Source organism: Eumetopias jubatus, unplaced genomic scaffold, assembly GCF_037043125.1.
Source record: "Eumetopias jubatus isolate StellerSeaLion01/CBP00866 unplaced genomic scaffold, mEumJub1_p1.0 scaffold_6, whole genome shotgun sequence".
NCBI classification, from domain to species: domain Eukaryota; kingdom Metazoa; phylum Chordata; class Mammalia; order Carnivora; family Otariidae; genus Eumetopias; species Eumetopias jubatus.
In genome coordinates, this window is record NW_028274812.1 from 98267680 (window position 1) to 98292560 (window position 24881).

General features: G+C 46.2%; 1 non-coding gene and 1 pseudogene across 1 annotated transcript; both read right to left on the minus strand.

The window, feature by feature from the left end:
- Positions 1 to 12695: 12695 nt before the first annotated feature.
- Positions 12696 to 12802, minus strand: LOC114204687 (U6 spliceosomal RNA). Its single transcript, XR_003608215.1, has one exon. It is a non-coding gene; the product is annotated as a U6 spliceosomal RNA (small nuclear RNA).
- Positions 12803 to 18771: 5969 nt separating this feature from the next.
- LOC114204614 (transforming acidic coiled-coil-containing protein 3 pseudogene) lies at positions 18772 to 22068 on the minus strand (annotated as a pseudogene).
- Between the last annotated feature and the right edge of the window lie 2813 nt (positions 22069 to 24881).

Here is a 24881-nt window from a genome sequence, read left to right on the forward strand (position 1 = left end):
TGCTCTTCTTCCTTCTCACTCTTCCTTTTCCTCACTGCCTTCCCCTTCCACGAAGGCTTAGATTTTTGTTCCATTTACCTTTGTTTTTATAGTGCCTAACTCAGTGCCAAGTTCCTAGTAGGTGCTTAAGAAAAATTAGCTCCGAAAAGTCCTTGTGTAATCAATGTGGCCATGGTTGGCCAGCCATATTTGAATGCCAGTTCGTTGCTAAAGTACTTGACAATAAAAGGTGAGCCTAGACATAAAATCTGGAAAGAACTGTGCAATAAACAAATATTTTCCAAAATTAGTTATTTTCCTTTCTATTTGAAGAATAACAAATGCACATAATACAAAATTTGGTTCCCAGTCTCCTCCTCATTTCTTGTCTATTCTTCTAGAGGTAGAGGTATTCTGTGTGTGTGTGTGTGTGTGTGTGTGCACGTGCGTGTGTGTGTGCGTGTGTGTGTGTAATCATACCAGATTCATTTCTAGCATAGCTTTTGTCATTTGAGGACACAATCTGGGCATCAGGTCCTTTAAGCGTATAGGATCTTATAAGCATATAGTTGCCTCATTTCTGTTTTACAGATTTTATTTGTTTGAGAGAGACCACAAGTGAGGGGTTGAGCAGAGGGAGAAGCAGAAGCAGACTCCCCGCTGAGCAGGGAGCCCAGCGAAGGGCTCAATCCCAGGATCTGGAGATGGTGACCTGAGCCAAAGGCAGATGCTTAACCAGCTGAGCCACCCAGGCACCCCTAGTTGCCTCATTTTTAATGGTACAGAATACATTCCATGACTGTATTATAATTAATTTAAATAGTCCCCTATTGATAGACTTTTAGATTGGGTTGAATCTACTTAATTTTTTTTCTAAGTGCATAAAACTTAAATGTTCGGTTTAGCAGAGTTCTAAAGCAAAGGCTATGTAAGCACCCTTCAGGCCAAGAAATAGAACTTCCTGTTAGTTCGGTAAATCAAGGTCCCCTGATAGGAGCCCCTAATCTCACCCACTCCTGATCTTAAACCCTTTCCTGCATTTGAAAGGTAATTGACTGGCTTTTTGTATTTTACTACCTTTGCATGTACTACTAAGCAATAGTTTGGTTTTGCCTTTTGGGGGAAACTTAACAAGTAGAATCATATGGGATACTGTAAAAAAGTATTAAAATATAATTTACATATAGAAGAAGGCACAGATCGTAGTCTACAGCTCAATAAATTGTCACAAGCACACGTCAATCTAGCCATCACCTAGCATCATATAGTCTGCTCAACACTGTGTCCATTAGAATCAGATTGTTGTGTGTAGTTGTAGTTTGTTATTTTCACTGTTGCATCAAATTATTTTTTCAAGTTTATTTATTTAAGTAATCTCTACACCCAACGTGGGGCTCAAACTCACAACCCTGAGATCGAGAGCCGTGTGCTCTACCAACTGAGCCAGCCACGCACCCTTAAATTTAAAGGTCACTTGTGCAGGCATCTGAACAGACACGAACCTCTTACTATTTCCCAAATCAAAGTTTATCCAGCATGTTTTCATTGCTTTGCAGAGAAGAGAAATTCTTTTCTTCAGAGCATAATCACCAAATAAAAACCATACAGTAGACTTAAAATGCACGTTCATGTGAATATTGTGATTTTTTCCTTGTTTTTCAAAGGGATAATTCTTATCATTCTTCCTGTTTCACCTCTGAGAGCAGGGATGGGGTAGATTAGTGTGTGTGTTCAACTTCTTTTTGAGATAAAATTGCCCTATAACATTGTATTAGCTTTAGGTATCCATACAACATAATGATTTGATATTTGTGTATATTGTGAAACGATCACCACAGTCAGGTTAGTCAACACCCATCACCACACATAACTACAAGCATCTTTTATTGTGATGAGAAGGATTAAGATCTCTTCTCTTAGTGCCTTGCAGATACATATGGTATTGCTTTGTCTTGTGTGCACGTTTAACTTTAGCTGTACCTGCCAAACTGGTTTTACAAAATGGCTCTATTATTTTGGTTTTTTGTTGTTGTTGTCTTAATTTTCTTTTTAGATTTTATTTATTTATTTGAGAGAGAGAGAGACAGAGATCGTGAAAGAGAACAAGTGGGGAGGAGAGGGAGAAGCAGGCTCTCCACAAATCAGGGAGCCCGATGCGGGGCTCGATCCCAGGACCCCGGGATCATGACCTGAGCCGAAGGCAGATGCTTAACGACTGAGCCACCCAGGCACCCTATTTTGTATTCTTGCCAGTAGCGTACAAGAGTTCCAGTTGCTTCTTGACCCATTCTTTTAAATTTTAGCCTTTCTAGTAGGTATGTAGTGCTATTTCAGTGTGGTCTTAAAACAGAAATTTATTGATTTTTCAAAGATTTTATTTCTTTATTTGACAGAGCGAGAGAGAGCACGTGCAGGGCAGCAGGGGGAGCGGCAGGCAGAGGGAGAGGGAGAAACAGGTTCCCCCCTGAGCAGGGAGCCCGATGCGGGGCTCGATCCCAGGACCCCGGGATCATTACCTGAGCCGAAGGCAGATGCTTAACCCACTGAGCCACCCAGGTGCCCCAATTTATTTATTTATTTTAGAGAGAGGGAGGTGGGGTAGAGGGAGAATGAGTAGAGCCTGACACAGGGCTCCAGGTCTCGACTCATGACCCAGAGACCAGGACCCCAGCCGAAACCAAGCATAACCAAGCGTTGGCCACTTAACTGACTGCACCACCCAGGCGCCCCTCAATGTGGTCTTAACTTGAATTTCCTCTGATGACTAATGATGTTGAACTTCTTTTTGTATGCTTATTTGCCGTTTGTGTATCTTTGGTGAAGTGTCTATTCGAAACTTTTTATTTTTAAGATTTTATTTATTTATTTGATAGAGAGCACACACACAAAGGAGGGGGAGCAGGAGAGGGAGAATCAGGCCCTGCTGGGAGCCTGATGCAGGGCTTGATCCCAGGACCCTGGGATCATGACTTGAGCCTAAGGCAGGTGCTTGACCGACTGAGACACCCAGGCGCCCCTATTCGAAACTTTTGTCCACTTCTTTATTGGGTTGATTTCCCAAAAAAAAGTTGTAAGAATTATATATTCTGGTTATAAGTCTCTTACCAGATATATGTTCTACAGATTTTTTCTTAAATCTTTTGGATAAAAGTCTATAATCGGATATATGTTTTATGAATTTTTTTTCCCAGCTCTTGTGTCTTTTCTGATCCGAGATCACAATTTTCTCCTGTGTTTTCTAGAAATTTTTTTTAAGATTTTTATTTATTTATTCATGAGAGACAGAGAGAGAGAGAGAGAGAGAGAGAGAGGCAGAGGGAGAAGCAGGCTCCCAAAGAGCAGGGAGCCCAATGCGGGACTCGATCCCAGGACTCTGGGATCATGACCTGAGCCGAAGGCAGACACTTAACCATCTGAGCCACCCAGGCACCCTGTTTTCTAGAAATTTTATTTGTCAACTCTTACATTTAGGTCAGTGTTCTGTTTCTAGTTATATGGTGTGAGGTAAGCGTTGAGCTTCATTTTCTTTCGCACATGGATATGAAATTGTTCCAGCACCATTTGTTGAATCAAAACGTAATTATGATCTATGGTTAAATGATTATTCAGAATTTCTGCTTTTATGACTATGTTACAGGTAGACCATTTGGTGTACTATACTTACATTACCCTTTTTAGACAACAGATTGTTTATTCTGCAGTTAATAATTGTCTCAGCTCATCACTTAATTTGCTATATTACTAACGATAGTTTATCCTTAACTGCTGTCCAAGCTATACAAGTCCTTTGTAGTAACTCATAGTTTTCTTTTCCTTTTTTTTTTTTAAGTTTTTATTTATTTGAGAGAGAGAGAGAGAGCACAAGCAGGGGGAGTGGCAGGCAGAGGGGGAGAGAGAAGCAGACTCCTGGCTGAGCAGGGAGCCCAATGTGGGGCTTGACCCCAGGACCTTGCGATCATGACCTGAGCCAAAGGCAGATGCTTAACTGACTGAGCCACCCAGGTGCCCTGTAACTCATAGTTTTCTTAAAGACAATCCTCCTAGAACCTGCCATCTCTCCTCAACCGTGGACGGATTGCACAGTAATCCTGGTGCTGTGCTGTTGTATTGTTTCTCTTCCCCATCATCTTTGGACCCTCTTCTCCTTTCTGTGGGATTCCACATCTTTCTCATTCTTGGTATAGTTCCTCATTTGGTGGAGCACACACTCCACTAGTTTCCTATGAAAAGACAGATTGGAGATAACTTTTGAACTCTCGTACATTTGAAAATGTCTTAATTCTATTTGCGTATTTGAGGTTTTATCTGAGAGTAGAAGTCTAGGTTGGAAGTGATTTTCACTCAAAAATTTGAAGTTATTCCTCCACCGTCTTGTGGCTTTCAATGTTGCTCTTGAGAACAGTGGGATGTTTTGATTTCTGGCCCTTTGAATGTGGCCTACTTTTTCTTTTTAGAAACTTTTAAGATCTTTTTTGTTTTTTCTGATTATCTGAGATTTCACGATAATGAGCTTTGATGTGGGTCTTTTTATTCTTTATTTGTTGTACCAGGCACTTACTGAGTTCCATTCCGGGGCATTTTCTTGTATTTAAAAAGCTGATAGTTTTGGGAGCACCTGCTGGCTTAGTCCATAGAGCATGTGACTCCTGATCTTAGGTTGTAAATTTAAGCCCCACATTGGGCATGGAGCCTAGTTTAAAAAAAAAAAAAAAGGATAAGAATTTTCTTTTTCTCATTCTTTTTTTGAAACTTCTTTTAGTTGGGTGTTGTGTTCAATAGTTTCTCAATGAGCACCTACTGATGTATTTGCCCTGGCTCTGGTGCTAGGCAAAATGTCATCAACTATGTTCACTGAGCATTGACTGATTACAAGAACCATACTTGGACCTAGAGAAAGTTACAAGTTGTAATACTTGATCAAAGGAATCCAAAACTATCGAGGTCAAGATAAAATACAAATAGAAAAATATAAAGCAGGTAAAGTGGAAATATAGATATTAACGGTTACTATAGCACAAATTTTACTTTTAATATTGTCATGCTTCATATATGTATCAGTAAACCTCCTATCACCTGGCTTAATACCAAGCTCCTGGAAATGACTTAGAATGGCTCAAATGTAAACAAATGTCAAAGGCTAATCAAAATCAGTGATCAAGACTATTATGCTGACTTGGATAAACATATAAGAACAAAGTGTCCAGAGTAGGAACAGTTCTCCTGTCTTTTCTTTTTTAATCTGACACAGAGAACTTACGTTTCTTTTGTTATAAAATAAAATCCAATAATTGGACAGTAACCTGGAGACCCAGGGTTCATTGAGCTGATGCACGGTGAGGTATAAATTTCTGGGAGCTCTTGCTCTGTCAAGCTCCCGTGTAACTTCATGCCAGTGGTTGCCTTCTTTTGCACACAGCAGGGACAGAGCAAATAGCTTGTATCTAGTTTCCTATCAGCTGGGCAGATCTTCCAGGGACTGTCCTTTTCCCACCTCTTCGGACCCATTTGGTTTTGCTCTGGTTATAAGGGAGATGGAGAACATCCCTTGGAGGAACTGAAGTGCACAAGCTGTTGAAACTCCATTCTGAGATGCAGAAAGTTTTTCATGAAGCCTGGAAAAGAATGTCCAATACTCTGATTCTTTTTATTGAGAGGGTTAGGACCTGCCAGACATTGTGCCAAATGCTTTCTGTACATTACCTTATTTAATCCTCAAAACGATGATGTAGACCATTTTCACTGTCTTCATTTCACAGAGAAGAAAACTGAACTCCAAGACATTAAGTAATTTACAAGGCTACCCAGATAGAGTACAGAGTAAGGGTTAGTTAAGAGCATGAGCCGTGGGGGTGGCGGGGGTGGGGCAGTGGATTGGGAAGAGGTTGATCAAAGAGTACAAATTTGGAAGTAGAAGAAGAATAACTTCTGGGGATCTCATACACTGCGTGGTCATAGTTTCAACACTGCATTGTCATAGTTTCAACACTGCATCATATACTTCAAAGTTGCTAAGAGATTAGATCTTAAATGTTCGCACCACAAAAAAGAAGTATGGGACATGACGGAGGTGTTAGTGGTAATTGGGTTGCCATATGTAAGTATGAAATCAACAGGTTGATGAAAGGTGGCCTTTTTACCATGTGTCTTTATTCCTCTGGGTTTTTTGAGCCATGTGAATGTGTTTCCTTTAAAATTCATTCCCAGTTCCCCTTTTCATAAGCACCATACTTTCATCCAGTCTCTTAGATCCAGTCTGAGTGTGTCCTGTAGTGGTCAAGAACCTCCTCACAAGACTTCACTTGTGAGAAACCACTCTGCCAACAGGTCTGAATCAGTTATCCTCATACGATTTCACGTCTGCATTCTAGCAGGGGCCTTTGTGAGACAACAATTTGGCCCAGGACTGACTTGAATCGCAGGAGGTATAGTTTGGCAGGATGGTGGGGGAATATTCTCGGACTGGTGTGTGCTCTGTGAGTCCACCTCAAACCAGAGTCCATCATTTTGGCCTTGCTTGTTTCAGAGTTAGTAGTTCCCTTTTACTGAGCACTTACTCTGTGCCAGGTTCTGTTTTAAGGGCTGTATCTTCATTTACCCATTTAAGATACACAGCAGGACTATGAAGTGGGTGCTATTATCCTCACTCTCCTAAGTGACAAGCCGTGGCTCAGACAGAGGTAACTTTCCCAGGGGCATTTAGTTGATCACTTGGAGGAGCCGGGATTTCGACCCAGGCAGTTCTGTTTCCGAGCCTGTGCTTCTCAACCATTCACAGTATTTGCCTTGGTCTCTCAAAGCTCAGTGATGCCCCAAAACCCAGAGAAGAAGGGCGACCAGCTAATGGAGTAAGGAGACCGGGCCCTCCCAACAGTTGCTGCTGAGTACAGGGCTTGCAGGGGAAGGCCCAGCAAGGGAAAATTCATTCCCCATCGTTCAAGAAATACCACACCAGTAAAAGTCCAAATGCTCCCCAAGCCCCACGTAACTCATTTGAAATAGAAAAAGATAAACCAACTTAATTCTGACCACCGCCCCTCCCCAAAAAATGTTTTCAGTGAAATAGAAATGATAGGAATGAATGTTTACTTCCTTGAAGACTTTTTTAAATCCACAAAGGACATGCCACACGATTCCTTTAAAAAAATAAGCTAAGATCCGCTATAATAAATGCAGCTTCAGTGAAACTTTGCCAAGAAAAGAGAGACGTGTGGGTACCATTCCTAGAGCTTCCTAATAACCCTGAACTGCAAAGTTCAGGGTCAAAAATGGTAAGGAGCTCTGCGGAAGGGCCCTGAGAAGTAGTCAGGAGGCCCCCGAACAAACCACGGGCTCCCCAGATTGTGAAGGCTGTTCTGAAACCCACGTGGCCGGGCTTCAGCACCCCTGACACCCTAGTGTAACCGAAACACATGCCCTGCGAGGATAAATGTCACCATGTTAATATGACAGAGTCACCTCAATTCTATACAAAGTTCTATTTTTTTTTACCATATTCTAATATTTCTGAAATATATATATATATCTAATGTAATAGTGTTTTTTATTCTGTCTTTTTAATCTCCCGAAAGCCTGTCATTAAACCAGTGTCTCATTTTGCAATAAACAGCACCTAGGTCCTAAGAATCTGGGCAAACTCAGTCCTTGAGCTCCCGGTTCATATGGGTCCCCACTGGAAGTGCAGTCCGGAGTGCCATTCCTTTTCTCCCATGTTCTGGGGGTCCCTAAGCGCTACGTGGCAGGCATCCCCTGGGGAGGCCTTAGGCTCACCTTCTTGGGGGTCCCTTCGTCCTGCCGTGTGCCCTGCCCTCTGTGTGGCAGTCCCTCTTCCTGTGGTGGGTGGGAGGGGACAGCTGCAGGACGGGCAGGCCACGGCTCCTGGCCCCTTCCTCTGGCTGCCCCTCGGCTCCCTGCTGCCCCGCCCACTCCCACGGACCTGGTTCCCCCGGCTGCTCTGCCACCCGGGGCCTCCGTCCACATCTCTGCCATTCTCCACAGGCCCAGCAGTGTCTGGCCGCAGGGCCCTCCACCTCGGACGCCTTTAGGGGGTGGCGCACGGATGGGCTCTTAGCGACCCTCACACCTGCTCTGGGTTTCCACCACCTCTCCTCCCATAGGGAAGTCCCTTTCCTCTCACACAGCTTCTCCCAGGGGGATCCCACTGCGGACGCACATTCTGGGCTGGAAGGCCGGTCGCTGGCTGGGGTGGTGGGTAGGTGTGTGCTGCCCTCGGGCCAGAGTTTCTCCCAGGACGCAGGACTTGGTGCTGAGTCTGGCCTTCCCGCCCTGCTCTTTAGCAGTTGTGACTGGTCCCCTAGGATCCCCGCTGTTCTTCCCTGCAGCCTCGCCTACAATAAGCCTCCCAGCCCCCCTCAAGTCTCTCAGCCATTTCTGAACATGCCTGTGTCCTGGCCGTGGAAGGATCACTCCCATTGAGCTCCTGATCCACCCTAGGAGTTCCTTGGCTCAGGGACAGAAGGAAGATGGACTGCCACATAGCAGGTGGGGCAGACTTCAGGATAGACTGCTAAAGGGACCGACCACCTCTGACACCCAAGCAGGTGAGCCTAAGGCGTCCCTGGTTTATACCTGTCACGCAGTGCCTAGGGACTGAGGGGCTGAGGCTAGGCACTCACAACAACCAGTGACATTTACTGAAGCTCCACCATTAGGGCTTGGCAAAGCTCCCTGTGCAGTACCTCAAAATAAGAATTTTTAAAATTCCATGGTGTCCCCAATGGTGCAATGCACAACATACACACACCTTTGCATATCAGTTGTCATTCTGCCTCCATCGGCCTGTTTCCTCAGAGTAGTTTTATCTTCTCCTGCTGGGTTTTGCTGGTTCCGTGGTAGCAAAAGCTGCCAGGGTTCAACTGTGAGATAGACCCCGCACTGGGGGTTGACGTAAAGAATTCCGGGCTTTGGGTGTGGAATCGTGCTTGGATGATCAGAGGTCACAATGCTGACTTTAAATGATAGCTTCCTTAGAAATGCTGGACATTTCTCAGAAACCATCAAAGCCTGCCACGGTTTGCATGACTAAGTGTATTATTAAGCAAAAAACTCTTTGATGCTCTCTCTGGCTTCTGGCTTGGGATAAGCCACATCATTACAACAGAGATGAGCAATGGGCAGCTTGCTCTGGGCTACCAAGCCTGAAAGATACCACTGAGGAACTCATGAAATGTGGACCACGAAGATTAAGATCTCCAGACTCGCCTCAAAATAAAGCATGCTTTAGGGAGGCAGCCAGGGTGGTGACGAGGTCAGCTGAAAGGAGCAGCTAAAGACTGAGAGTTGAGCTCACCTGGGAACTCTCCTTCACTGCTGATTTGGGAGTGTGGTGTCAGCATCACGAAGGGGAAAGGACACCAGACTAAATGCCAGAAGATGTTGTAGGGGAGGGACGCTGTCTCCTCTAGCCTCTCAGGTTCTGTGACTGAGGCGCTGGAAATTAAAATGCCGAAGGACAGATGAACAGGAGAAAAAGGTTGATTTCACATGCATACGGGGAGCCTCAAGAGACATGAAATGAGACCCCCCCCAAAGACATGGTCAGGCTTAAAGGCTTCTACAGAGGACAATGAATGTATAGAGAAGTGAAAGACATTTTAAAAGGGCTTTTGAGCTTCTAGGCCTGGTACATTGTGGGAAGGTAAATGTAATGACAGATGGATGTTCAGGAAGTTTTGTTATAGCACTTAACTCTCGGTGCCATCTTGGGACTGATGAGTCCACAGTCCTCTCCCATGATTTCGTTCTTCTGCCTTTCCAGGTACAAGAGAGGGGAGGGGGATCCCTTCACAATGGGAAGTCTGTGCCCTGGGTAGAGGGTAGAGAGCAGAGAGCTTTTTCTGTGGTCTGTTTCTCCGTTGCATTCAGCTCAAAATAATCCTTATGCCAAAGTGGCATATTTTGGGGTGACATATTCTATTAATGTTCAGTTTCATATAAGTTATCGACAGTCTCTCTCCTGCTAGGCTGGAAGCACTCTGAGGGTGAGGACTGTGTCCATCTTGCCCACCATTGTATTTCCAGAACCTGGCGCAGCACCTGGTCCACTTACTTGACTACAAATTCATGGACAACTGATTTTGAGCTGCTCTGGGCCTGAGTTTCCTTGTCTGTGGAGCAAAGATAATAATCTCATCTTACCATCACTAAATCTCTTCCTACACCGACACAGAGGTTTCCAGGGTGGGCATGGGAAGGAGACAGTATAATCTCTTATTTTGGAAAAAGTAGTGTTGAGTGTAAAAATTTTTTTTCGTCATTTAAATGGTAGCTCTTCCTTATTTGAATGTTCCCAGGGAAATATGGCAAGCTCTGATGGAAAGCAGATCAAGACACATCGCAGCAAACTACCCATGAGAGTTTTCTCATTTTGTCCCCTCCTGTGACACGTTTTGCTAGGAGTTTGAAATGTGTGGATGCACACCACTCTTACTCCTTCTGCTAAGGAAATTGCACCAAGGTGGGGATGACTGGAGGGGCAGCAAGCATTGATTTCCCAAGCGCTACATTCACAAAGGCAGGAAGGCTAAGAAATCAGAAGCCAATCTTTGCTTAGCTGCAAAATGGAGTTTTTGAAAAAGGTGGCCCTGAGCTATCTCCCCTGTAGTTTTAGCAGAAGAATGATAGCAGCAAGTCTATGTCTTAGTGGGAAAAGTCCTTCAGGTTGGAATTGGGTATTTCGGATCCTACCCAGGACACATACTGCCTTGTCCTTGGGCAAGCTGCAATTCTCTGGGGTTCCTTTGATCTTAATGTCTGTAAGGCCCCTCTGGGCTCTTAACGTTTTTTTGTTTGTTTTGTTTTTAAGATTTTATTTAGTTTAGAGAGAAAGAGAGCAAGAAAGAGCATGAGTGGGGAGGAGAGGAAGAAGCTCCCCGTTGAACTGGGAACGCCATGTGGGGCTCGATCCTAGAACCCCGGGATCATGACCCTAGCCCAAGGCAGATGCCCAACCAACTGAGCCACCCAGGTGCCCCTGGGCTGTAACGTTTTTAGGAGGGTAATACCAGTACTGATTTGGATTAGCCAAATCCAGGTGCTGCTCCCTCAAGCCATCTCTTCCCATTCCCAGGTGATGCTGTCATCCCCCAAACCAGGTCAGCAGGCTAGCACCTGGATCCACGCCCCCAGGGTGGGTGAGGCTGCTCGGCTCATTAAGAGTCCCTGGCCCGAGATCCCAAGTGACCAAGGACGCAGCTAGGAGATGCGGGGCATGCGGGGGAAGAATGGAGCCCTGGGGAGGGGCTGCAAGGAGAAGGGGGAGTTTTGCTCCCAGTGCAGTAGTTCCAAGGATTAGGCGCAGTCTTCCAGGTGTGAGTTTAGCTAGGCCAGGCAAAACTCAGCTTAGTTCCTTAAAGCTGGAGCTTTCAAGAAGCCCAGACATGCATCCAGGACCTACAAGGAGTATCCTGGGGCTTAGTGGGCAGCAGGATGGCGGCTGGGGAGGGGACTCTGCACACAAGTTGCTTACAATATAATATCACACCTTTTCTCTGAAGCCTTGTGATGGGTGGTGCATGCCAGGCAGGGGTGAAACGCAACCTCTAAGAGTGCCCCAGAGGCCCAGGGGGAGTAGATTGTATATAATTACTGAATTATTCTTTGGCTGGGGAGAATTCAGGGAAGGCCTCCAGGAGGAGGAGTAGAACTCTCAAGGTAGAGCTGGAGGAACTGGGAGAAAAGCATTCCAGAGCCAGCAGAGCGGAGGTGCATGGGGCAGAGAGTTGCCTCGGGCGTCCTGGGAGCCACAACTCCTCTTGGCTAGCTGAAGGCCCAAGTGAGGGGAAGAGACAATTGGAAAGGTAGGTCATTGCTGAATCTGAGCCTAGAATGCCATGTTCATGATTTGGGATTTAGCCTGTACAAAGTAAAAAACTGGCTGATTGCGTTTATCCTGCAGATGGCTTTTGTTTGGCCTGTATAGTGTGTGTGTTTAATTTGAGCCAACTTTTAAAAATAAGGACCTACATTTCACATACTACCCAGATTTCCAGCTTCTCCTTAAACATGGGAGGATCTGGCCTCATGGAGACAATCCATAGGAATGGAGTAGCTGAGTCCCTTTTGGACGAGAGCCCCATAGGGTGCAGCTCGCGTGTCTGCATACCTGCCCCACCTGGCTCGGCTCATCTGTGGCACCCTCCAGACCCAGGCCATAGAAGGTTGCAACTTGGGGTTAACAGCAGGGGTGGGCCTCAGTAAAGCTAATGGGGGGGGGGCGGAAGGGGCAGGAATGGAGGCAGCGTGCCCTCTGGAGACAGTTGCAGAGGTTCCAGCAAGAGCCTCGGTGGTGGCAGGGCATGAAAAAAGAGCTGGCATCCTGTGCTGAAGGAATAGGTGCTGCCTGGTGGTGTGATGTGGGGGCCGGTAAGGTCTCGGTCCCAAATTCACTCCCAACAAGTGTGAAGCCCATGCTCGAACCGTAATAATAACTTATACCAGATCATTTCACCTTCCTTATCTCATCTGATCCGCCACACCCCTGTGAGCACGGTATGGTTACTGTCACCCCCGTTCCATGGGTGAAGAGGTTGAGGCTCAGAGGTGATGGGTTATTTGCTTAAAGCCCCTCAGCCAGTAAACAGAAGAACCTGAACATACCTTTACCTTATTCAGGCTTCCAACCCAAATCCACCTCCATCGGTCGGGTGCCTGCCTCCTTATGTTGCACAAGGTACTCCTCTCGGGTTTTATCTTTTTTAAAAAATTAGGAATGCTTCACGAATTTGAGCGTCATCCTTGTGCAGGGGCCATGCTATTCTACTCTGAATCGTTCCAATTTGAGAATATGTGCTGCCAGAGTGAGTGCATCTCTCTGTGCTTTTTATTTTTTACCTTAATATTAGAGAGAGAGAGCACGAGTGGGGTGAAGGGCAGAGAGAGAAGCAGACTCCCTGCTGAGCAGGGAGCCTGATGTGGGGCTCAATCCCGGGACCCCAGGATCATGACCCGGGCCGAAGGCAGAAACTTAACCTACTGAGCCACGCAGGTGCTCCTCTCTGTGCTTTTTAAAAGTGCAAATCTGGGTAGGAGAAAGCACTCCCGTTGCCAGCAGAGCCTGATGGTCTCCTGACAGAGGAGGTACCGTAGCCTCGGGGGCCAGGCACAGGCTCGGAGCCAGCCTGCCTGGCCATGAATCCCACTGCTCCTACTCACTGGCAAGTCACGAAATACTGCTGCCTCAGTTTCCTTGCCTGTAAGAAGTGGTGGCAGCACCTACTTCGCAGGGTTGTTGTGAGGATTCAGTGAGCCATTGTGTGCTCTCTCACAGTTATCCCCATTTTTCAGAAGCCTGTCCCCAGCCCTGGGTGTCTTGTGCTGAGCAGAGAACAGCAGGGGCATCAGGCAGACTTGCGTGAATGTGGCCTGAGTACTGGTACACCCTCTCAGCACGGTGTTTGCCAACCCGAGGCTATATCGGTTGGTGCAGAGCCCTCTGGGCCATGATGGGTGGTGGGGAGAGAGAGAAAAAGATGGGACTTGCCCTAGCTTTTACGTCCTTCTCCTAGGGAGTCAGGCCCGGAGGCTTATGTTTCTGGGACAGCCAGAGGAAAGGGACCGGAGGAGGCTGATGGAAGCGGCAACACTCAGCTCTAGGCACCTGAAGCCTCAAGGTAGACTCCATGCTGCCTGGTAATAATCATGGGGCTAAAGAGCTGGTATTGTGCCAAGGGTGATAACCGCCTAGTAAGTAAACTACCTTCTGAAACCCCTGAGGTCACGACCTGCACCCCTCGGAATGGGGACACCGAGCCGGAGTGATGTTGTTAGAGGCCAGGTAGTTGGCCCAGGTGTGGTAGGCTGAACGAGGGCCCTGATACCTAGGACCTGTGACAAAACGTTACATGGCCAATCAACTGTGCTGATGTGATTAAAGTAAGGACTTCAAGATGGGGAGACTAGCCTGGATTCTCCAGATGGGCCCAATCTAATCACGGCGCTCCTTAAAAGCAGAGAAACTTGGCTAGCTGTGGTTCAAGAGAGAGGGAGGGGTGGCTAAGGAATATGCTTGCCACCGGCTTTGAAAAAGATGGAAGGGGGCCTTGAACCAAGAAATGTGGACAGCCCCTAGAAACTGGGAAGAGCAAGGGAATGGATTCTCCCCTAGACCTTCCAAAAAGGAATACCACCCTGCAGACACCTTGATTTTAGCTCAGAGAGACCCACATCCCATTTCTACCCTCCAGAGATGCAGGAAACTCTCCTGGAACCAAGAAAGACAGGAAGGGGCTCACAGAGAGGTTTCAGAGAGTCTAAGTGTTTGGGCCAGATCAATGGTGAAGGAACTGTAACTGGTGTCAAAGGTCAAACCTAAGGTAATACATTTAAGGAAATGTGAGCCGAGTTTTAGCTAGGCCTTGATGTGGAGTGAGTTTTGACCCCCAACCCCCTGAAAGAGACTGTCCCTAAAGCCATCTCTCTAACTACTGTTCAAGACTTCTGGTTAGTTCTTTCTCCTTCAGGATAACTCCGTTTTTCTCAATGAGGCAAGGACAGGGGTAATTCTTCCCTCAGTATAGCAATGTCTGAAGAAATTTTTGGCTGTCACAACCGGGAGGGAACATTGCTACTAGCACCTAGTGGGTAGAACCCCCAGATATTGCTAAACATCCTACAATGAGCAGAAACGTACCCCCCCACACACACAACTAAGAATGATTCGGCCATAAATGTCAACAGTAGGAAGTCTGAACACCCTAGAGGTAGACAAACTGGGAGGAATGGGTTCAAATCCACATAGCTATGGAGCAACCCTGCTTCTCTGGCTCCTCACTGAAATGCAGCCACCCCTCAACCAGTGCCCTGAGTCCTGCAAGTCTGGTTTGTTCCTCGGCCCACACATAGGACCAACCCCAACTCAGGCATTTATGACAGGCAGTAACTGGGATGACAAAAAGAAGGTAGTTTCTTTCTTTTCTTTTCTTTTTTTTCCAAAGATTTTGTTTATTTGAAGAGCAAGAGAGTGAGAGCTTGAGCCGGGGGATGGGCAGAGGGAAAGGGAGAAGAAGATTCCCCACTGAGCGGGGAGCCCGATGTGGGGCTCGATCCCAGGACCCTGGGATCATGACCTGAGCTGAAGGCAGACACTGGACCCACTGAGCCACCAAGGCTCCCCAAGTAGGTAGTTTCAATTCTGAGTAGCCACCAACAGCACAGGGGTAGTTGCTCTGTAAAATATCACCTCATCTCCTGGTCAGTATATCTACTGTTCCTTGGAGGTGCCTGTCCCGTTCCAGCAATTTATCCCCTTGACCATGTCTTTCCAGGACCGAGCAGAGAATTCAGGGACTATTTCAGTGATCAGGAGATAGAGCTAATCTCAGGATAGCCTCTGATTGACCCTGAGCTCTTCTCCCTCTGTATTTCCCCATCATCCCCGCCCATCAAGGTAAACCAGGTGGTCACTGCCTACCTTGGTCAGGCAGAGGGGTAGAACCCATGGTTAAGGTGTAAAGGCCCTGACCACAGATGCCGCAATAAGTAGGCTTTGAGATAATTGTTTCATTTCTAGTTTGCAGGGAACTTGACACAATTTATCTGGTATAAATAGAGGTCTCCCCACTGTACAAATGAGGAAACAAGGCTTTGAAAGACAGTGTTTCTCAAACGTGAGGGACTGTGGTTCTAGGTGGTGAAACCCCTAGCTACCACGAAATTTTTCCCCAGGCCAACAGTTAGTCTTACCACATCTACAGTCAAAATGCATTAAACGCACACTTTGCTCACACTTTCCATCACCCCATTTCTCACCGTTGTGATAACCACTATTAGTGCCCCTCACTTTCCCCATGCCAAACCCTGCCAGGTGAAAAACTGGCAAGGAGACAGTAAGAACATCTTCCCAACATACTGGGGTCCCACAGCACAAAGGTAACCGGGGTACGCATTAGTGAATGGCAGACGTGAGGCTGGCACATGCACAGTGGTTCTCTCAGGGGGCAGGCTAATTTCTTAATGCCTCTCTGTGTTTTCCAAAATGGGTATATTCATTCTATAATCAGAAAAAAAAAGTTTTGAAACCTACATTTCCTAAGAAATAATACAGGAAAGATGTGAGTCTAGAACCTACATCTTTTCAAACTGAGCCAGGCTCTGTCATCTTTACTTTTCAGTAACGTTTGCCAAAAAGTTTGGAAAATTCACAGGTGCTTCCCAGAGTGCTGTATCCTTGGGAAAATGTAGGATGAAAGGGCAAAGTATTATTGCCTGTCCTAGAAAGATTAGAGAGAGGACTGTGGCATGCTTCCTCCATGGTGGCTGACCCTAAGGGTCCAAGCAGCATGGTGGCCACACGGGCAACTCTCCTCATGCTCAGAGAAATCTGCTTAATGACAGTCTGAGTAGATAAGAAGCCTGTTCTATTATTTTTTTTTTAAGATTTTATTTATTTGAGAGTGAGAGAGAGAGCACAAGTGGGGGGAGTGGAGCAGAGTGGGGAGGGGGAGGAGCAGACTCTCCGGCCGAGCAGGAAGCCCAGTGTGGGGTTCGATCCAGGGACCCTGAGATCATGACCTGAGCCGAAGGCAGACGCTTAACCAACTGAGCCACCCAGGCGACCAAGATTTATGATTTTAGAATCTTCTTTCTAGGGGCTCCTACTTACAGAGCTATATTCCCCAGCCACCTGGGTGTTACTGTTCTTTTAGACAATCCCATGCAATAATAGTTTACATAGATAGAGGGCTGATCACGTGCTGGGGCTTAACATCTGTAGTCTCTTGTTGTCACAGCAACCCAGGTAGGTGGTCATCATCATCCCTAGTTTACAAGTAAGGGTCCAGGGGCTGAGTGAGATAAGTAATGCTAATAAGAGTGGGAGTTCACAGCCAAGGCTGTCTAACTCTGGGTCCAGGGTCATCTTCCTGTTTTCTGCTACTTTCTTCTCCCTTCATGTTCTGAGTTAGGGGAAGGCATTACTCCTTCCTGTCTGGGGGAGTAAGATCCTTTTTTTCTTGTTCAGTTCCCAGGGATTCAAAGGAATCATGTTTAAATTTTGAAAGATGTATAGATGAGAGCCCCTAGATCCATAGAAGCCCCAGTGTTAATCACTTGCTTTAAATGGTACTTGCCTCTACTACAATAGGCTTGAATTGGGGGGCACGCAGGCAAGGGACTCCTCCTCTAACACCCTGATAGTAGAGAAGATCACAGGCCTCCCCTCCACTGCAAGGGTTCCTGTGATGGTCAGACTTGAATCAGCTTGCATTTATTGAGCATTTACTATGTGTCAGGCTCTGAGCTCATGTCCTTTGATCCAATTTGTGGTCTTTGCACCACATTACGCAGCTGGCTCCTCGCAAATCACTTCACGTTGCGGTGCTCCAGTTAAGGTGATCCTACAGAGGAGGTGCCTCGCAGATGGGAATGAAAAATGATCAAGGCCGGAGCGGGTTGGTTTCTGCTATCTTAAGGGAATGTGAGTCATAAGGCAAGGGGAAGGTATCTCTCAGCAACTGTCCATATTAACCTGGAATTGTGGGTTCAGGCCTGCAAGCAACTAGCCATATATTAGAGAAATCAGACTGCACTCAAGAACAGATTTGAGGGAAGTACGAACTGGCATATCGATGCAGACTTTGATGCTGTTGGTGACTGCCGGCACCAGGCTCTGCTAGCCAACAGCGGACGGCGAGACTTCCGAGGGCAATGAGCAGTGTCCACCGGGAGTCACTCTTCATCCACTAAAGAAACCCCAAAGCCATTTTCTTCTTTGCTGTCAGGAGCAAGGGAAATAGCCAGATCAGGACAAATAACTTACATTCCAAGTTAAATCTGATTGAAAGCTGTTTGTAGGGTGGTGGTGCGCCTTGTATCTAGAGCGACCATTCATCCCAGTTCGCCCAGTTTAGCAGTGCCAGTTTATGCTTGTTGTCTCAGTGTAATGAGAAAACACCCTCCTCTTTCCACTAAGAAATAGACTGATTTTGTCGATAAATGGACGATATGGTCACCTGCTTATCTAGCGGGTTTCAACTTACTGTTCCTTAGTACTTCTCTACACAATAAAATGGACTGGATGGATTTTCAGTGTTTGAGGAAAGGTTAATCTGCACAGACTTCCATTTGGTGAGAAGGAAGCTGATGCCACTGATGACATTTCCACCCCATCCATCTTCAATCTGCTGTGCGTGCACGTGTGCATGAGTGTGCGCGTGTGCTCATGTACACACGCACACAGGGTCTGGTGTCAGTCGCCATTCTTTGAACAGTCCCACACGCTTTTGTGAATCTCTGTTCCATGGCCAAATGCCTATTGGAGGCACAAGAAGAAGGTATAGATAAGGAAGCCTTGAGTGGATTTAATAGGAATGCATATCCGACGGGAGACTCTGGGAGACAGGGCTGAGGGCCTCCGGATACAAAGTAGTCACAAATTGAACTGTGAAATGGGGACAGCTTGGCTCCTCTTCTGCCCCTCCCCATCTTTCTTACCCCCACCACTTTTTTTTTTCCCGAACCAAAGGGAAACTTTATTTACTCTTTATTTTTTTATTTTTATTTTTTAAAGATTTTATTTATTCATGAGAGAGAGAGAGAGAGAGAGAGAGAGAGAAGCAGAGGGAGAAGCAGGCTCCCAAGGAGCAGGGAGCCCGACGTGGGACTCGATCCCAGGACCCTGGGATCATGACCTGAGCCGAAGGCAGACGCTTAACCATCTGAGCCACCCAGGCGCCCTTTACTCTTCTTTTTAAAGCAGTCTAGTTTAAAAACAGGTCAAGAGAGAAGAGAAAAAACTTTCACAGACAGACAGACACACATGGGGTGGGGGCTTCTATGTCAGATCTTCTCCATCTTGGAGATGAGGTCACAACAGATTCGGGTCAGTTCCTCGTTTTCCTTAGTCTGTTGCTCGACTGCCTTCTCCAGCGAGTGGATGCGCATCTGCTCCTTCCTCAGGCTGGCCTGGAAGGCTAAGGCCTCCGCTTGGGCTTTGCTGCGCACCCGGGCGGCCTCCTCGCTGGCCAGCTGGAGCTTCTCCTCTGCGTGGGCCTTCAGGGCCTGGCACCGCTGGCCTTCCTTCTCTATCCTTGCTATGTAATCGTCCACACACTTCTTCAGCGACTGTTCATTCGTGCGATCCCCCTCGATCACCTCCTTCTGTTTCTCAAACCGCTTGAAGAGGTCAGAGAAGGACTTTTCCATGGAGCTCAGCCCTAAAGTCAGTTGGTCTTTTTCCTTCAGAATCTTCTGGATCTCCGCTTTTGCAAGTTCCTTCTGTTTCTGAGCCTCCTCCATCACCTGGTACACAATCCCCTCAAACCCGTCCATTATCTTCCCCATTTCCAGGTTCTTGGCGTGCAGCGCCTCACACCTGCTCCTCAGCAACGCGTTCTCCTCGCGCGTGGCCTCCACCGCCGCGTCCATGACCTTCTGGCCATACTGCAGCATGTCCACAGTGGGCCCCATGGGCAGCAGTGGACCCCCAAGCCCAAAGACACAGGGAGGGGGGTCCAGCACAGGAGCACCTGGGGCTCCTAGGAAGTCAAGTTCCACTAGCTTCACCTTGGGCGGGCTTCCTGAGGAAGGCACGGCCACGTCCTGTGCACTGCTGGTCTCCAGAGCCACAGGCACTGGTCTCGGAGGGCTGTCCTTCAGGAGCGGGTCAAACTTGAGGTACAAGGACTGTTTCCTCAGGGCTGACTCCTTAAACGAGGAACTCCCAAACTGCTCCAGATAATCCGCCTCGGCTCCTGTGCCTAGAACCTCAGCTGGGTCTCGGAAGTGCTCCTCATCCGGCTCTGAGACAGGCTCCAGGCCCCGTGGAGGAGTCGGGGACACAGGCTCACCGCCTGGGCTGCCCATGGGGGCGGATACACCTGCACAGTCCGGAGCTCCCTCCTTGCCTGCTGTGCCCGGGGTCCCTGCTGCGGTCTGTGCCACAGGCATGTCATCCGTGGAGGCTGAAGGCACCTGCTGGTTCGGACAGAAGTGCCCTGGGGCCTCAGGGCCAGCAGACAGCTCCTTGGCAACAGGCTCGGCTGACCTGCTCTGGGGGCATTCTGGGGGCGGGGCCTCTCCTCCACCTTCAAATGGGTTAAAGTTTGGGTCATCCAGCTTGTTCCAGTCCAGGTTGTAAGACCCCTGGGGAAGGGGAACGGGCCCCTCGCCCACCGCCTCGGGGGCCTTTTCCTGCCTCGCCTCTGATATCCTAGAGGGAGGTTTAAGGCTGGGTCTCTTCCCCATTTCCCTTAGTGGGGGCAACATTTGGCTGGTGGCATTGTCAGAGAAATCAAATTCTAGTTCTCTGGGCCCGCTGCTCCAAAAGCTGGCCCTCTGGCTTCTTTCTTCTGAGGACTTGGGGATGTGGCCCCTCCAGCCTTCAGAGGGCTGGCCAGGATGGTGTTCCCAGGACCAGAGGGGTCTTCAGGGCCGGCTGGGGCCTCGCCAGACAGGTCTGCGAGGGGCCCTTCTTCACATGCTCCTGTGGGGGGAGTACCAGGGGGCAAAGCAGCTCTGGCCGAGGAAGCAGGGACCTGGTTCGAGCTTTCTCTGGCAGCTCTGGGAGGGTCTTCTGTTCGGTGTTGGGGAGCCACCTGGGAAGGGTCTTCCAGGATTTCCAAGGTGGAGGTAACACTTTTTTCTAAGAAATAAGGGGTGCCTGGGTGGCTCAGTCATTAAGCGTCTGCCTTCAGCTCAGGTCATGATCCCGGGGTCCTGGGATCGAGCCCCGCATCGGGCTCCCTGCTCCGCGGGAAGCCTGCTTCTCCCTCTCCCGCTCCCCCTGCTTGCGTTCCCTCTCTCGCTATCTCTCTCTGTCAAATAAGTAAAAAAATCTTTAAAAAAAAAAATAAGAATGAACACTTTCCTCCAAGGCTTGCTCAGGGCTCACAGATGTTTGTCCTAGAGAAGCCACTTGATCTTCAAGGGTTTCTGGCATCTGGGGAGGGCTTGAGGGATCCAGGCTGGCCAGGTGAGCTGAGGTGGGCCCACTGGAATACTGCCTATCTTCAGAGGCTGGTCTCACATCTGCTGGAGGGGGGTTGGCATTGGCTGATGATGACTACTCCTAGGATCCATCTCCTATTCTTCCAAAACAGGTATTCGATTTCCTCAAACAGCCAAGATAAACTGACCGATAAAAACGGGCCAAGACAGGGCGCCTGGGTGGCTCAGTTGGTTAAGCGACTGCCTTCGGCTCAGGTCATGATCCAGGAGTCCAGGGATCGAGTCCCGCATCGGGCTCCCTGCTCGGCGGGAAGTCTGCTTCTCCCTCTGACCCTCCCCCCTCTCATGTGCTCTCTCTCTCTCTCATTCTCGTTCTCTCAAGTAAATAAATAAATCTTAAAAAAAAAAAAAAAAACGGGCCAAGACAACTGGGATTCCTTGGCTGAGTATTGAGGACTTCAGCATGGCAGGAGTCCGAGCTCTGTCCTCAAGATGGCATTTCATTTTGGATACACGCCTTAATTCTTGGACCCTATCATTTGCAGCTTTGAAGGCCGATCAGAAGGATTTAGAAATGCTCCTGTCTTCTTGTGAATGTGAAAAACAGCTCCCGGTAGCACTGACTATAAATAAAAGCAAAAATAATGGTAGGACAAGAGTGTCACCTAGTGGCAAAGACGTGCTTTCATTTATTTCTTTCAATAAAGCTAATATCAAAAGCCCATAGAATGACCCCAGTGCTTCTAGGGATTATTGTTATTATTTTAATAGAATATAGCTGGCACACAAGGTCACATTAGTTTCAAGTGTGCAACATAGGTGATTTCTGCAAGTCTATATGTTATGCTATGTTCACCACAAGAATAGCTACTGTCACCATACAGTATTATTGGAATACCATTGTATATCTTTCCCATGCTGTGTGTTTTATCTCCATGACATCCCATAGCTGGAACCGTATATCTCACACTCCCTTTCACCCTTTTTTTGCTCATCCCCCTACCTCTTCTCCTCTGGCAACCACCAGTTTATTCTCTGTATTTATGAGTTTGTTCCTGCTTTTTGTTTATATATTTGTTTTGTTTTTTAGATGCCACATATAAGTGAAATCATAGGGTGTTTGTTTTTCTCTGTTTGACTTACTTCACTTAGCATGATAACCTCCCACTCATCCACGTTGTTGCACATGGCAAGATCCCATTCTTTTTCATGGCTGAGTAATATTCCATTATATATATATATATATATATATATATATATATATATACACCATTTCTTTATGCATTCATAAGTCAACGGACACTTGGGTTGTTTCCATATCTTGGCTATTGTAAATAATACTACAGTAAACACAGAGGTGCATGTATCTTTGAATTTGTGTTTTTGTTTTCCTTGGGTGGTGAATTACTGGATCATATATTTCTAGTTTTAATGTTTTGAGAAATCTCCATGCTGTTTTCCACAGTGGCTGTACCAATTTACATTCCCACCAACAGTGCACAAGGGTTCCTTTTTCTCCACATCCTCATCAACACTTGTTATTTCTTTTTAATTCTATCCATTCTGAATGGTGTGAGGTGATATCTCATGGTTGTTTTGATTTCCATTTCCGTGATGATGAGTGATGTTGAGCATCTTTTCATATGTCTGTTGCCCATCTCTATGTCTTCTTTGGGAAAATGTCTATTCAGGTCCTCTGTCCATTGTCTAATAGGATTATTTGCTTTTTTTGGCATTGAGTTGTAGAAGTTCTATATATATCTTGGATATGAACCTCTCACCAGATATATCATTTACATATCTCTTCTCCCACTCAGTGGGTTGCCTTTTTGTTTTGTTGATGGATTCCTTTGCTATGCAAAAGCTTTTTAGTTTGATGTAGTTTCAATAGTTTATTTTTGATTTTGGTCCCCTTGCCTGAGGAGACATATCTAGAAAAATACTGCTAAGGCCGATGTCAAAGAAATTACTGCCTGTTTTCTTCTAGGATTTTTTTTTTTTTATGTAAGGTTTTTTTTGTTTTGTTTTTGTTTTTAAAGATTTTTATTTATTTAACAGAGAGAGACACAGCGAGAGAGGGAACACAAGCAGGGGGAGTGGGAGAGGGAGAAGCAGGCTTCCCGCGGAGCAGGGAGCCCGATGTGGGGCTCGAACCCAAGACCCTGGGATCATGACCCGAGCCGAAGGCAGACACCTAACGACCGAGCCACCCAGGCGCCCCTCTTCTAGGATTTTTATGGCTTCATGTCTCACGTTGAGGTCTTTAATGCATTTGAGTTTATTTTTGTGTGTGCTGTGAAAAAGTGGTCCAGGTTCATTCTTTTGCATGTAGCTGTCCAGGTTTCCCAGCACCATTTATTCAGAAGACTGTCTTTTCCCCATTGTGTATTCTTGCCTCCCTTCTCGAGATTCATTGACCATAAAAGCATTTTTTGGTGTGTGGGCTCTCTATTCTGTTTCACTGGTCTTTGTGTCTGCTTTTGTGCTGATACAATATTGTTTTGATCACTACAGGTTTGTAGCATATCTTGAAATCTGGAGTTGTGAAACTTTCAGCTTTGTTCTCCTTTCTCAAGATCGCTTTGACTATTTGGGTTTTTTTTGTGGTTCCATATGAATTTCAGGACTATTTGCTTTGGTTCTGTGAAAAAATGCTGTTGGTATTTTGATTGGGATTGCATTGAATCTGTAGATTGCTTTGGGGGGCATGGACATTTTGACAATAGTAATTCTACCAATCCATTAGCATGGGATATCTTTCCATTTGTTTGTATCATCTTCAGTTTCTTTCATCAGTGTTCCAGTTTTCAGAGTACAAGTTGTTCACCACCTTGGTTAAGTTTATTCCTAGATATTTTATTCCTTTGGGTACAACTGTAAATGAAATTCCTTTCACAATTTCTACTTCTGCTACTTCATTATTAGTGCATGAAAACACAACCAATTTCTGTGTATTAATTTTGTAGCCTGCAAGTTTACTGAATTCATTTATTCTAATAGTTTTGTGGTGGAGTCTAGGTTTTCTATGTATAGTATCATGTCATCTGCAAATAGTGACAGTTACACTTCTTCCTTGCCAATTTGAATGCCTCATTTCTTTTTCTTGTCTGGGATTGCCATGGCTAGGACTTTCAGTACTATGTTGGGTAAAATTAGTGAGGGTGAACATCCTTGTCTTCTGATCTTAGAGGAAAAGCTCTCAGTTTTCACCATTGAGTATGATGTTAGCTGTGGGTTTGTTATATGTGGCCTTTATTATGTTGAGATGTGTTCCATCTAAACCCACTTTGTTGAGAGCTTTTATCATGAACAGATGTTGAATTTTGACAAGTGTTTTTTCTATATCTATTGAGATGATCATAGGATTTTCATCCTTGGTTTGTTGGTGTGGTGTATCACGATTGATTTTGTGAATATTCAGCCATCTTTGCATGCCCAGAATAAATCTCACTTGATCATGGTGAAAGATCCTCTTAATGTATTGTTGAATGTGGTTTGTTAGTAATTTGCTAAGGATTTTTGCATCTATGTTCATCAGGGATATTGGCCTGTGGTTTTATTTGTTTTAGTGTCTTAGTCTGGATTTGGTATCAGGGTAATGTTGGTCTCATAGAATGCATTTAGGAGCTTTCCTTCTTCTGTTTTTCCTCCATCCTTCCCCACAATAGTTTGAGGAGAATAGGTATTGACTCTCCTTTAAATGTTTGGTAAAATTCACCTATGGGTACATCTGGTCCTGGACTTTAGTTTGTTGGGAGCTTTTGATAACCAATTCAATATCGCATTATAAGGAATCAGTCTGTTCAGAATTTTTATTTCTTCCTGACTTAGAATCTTTAGAAGATTATTTGTTTCTAGGAATTTATCCATTTCTTCTAGGTTGTCCAATTTGTTGGCATATACTTTTTCAGAGCAGTCTCTATAACCCTTTGTATTTCTATTTGTGTTGGTTGTTATCTCCCCTCTTTCATTTCAGATTTTGTGCCCTCCCCCTTTTTTTC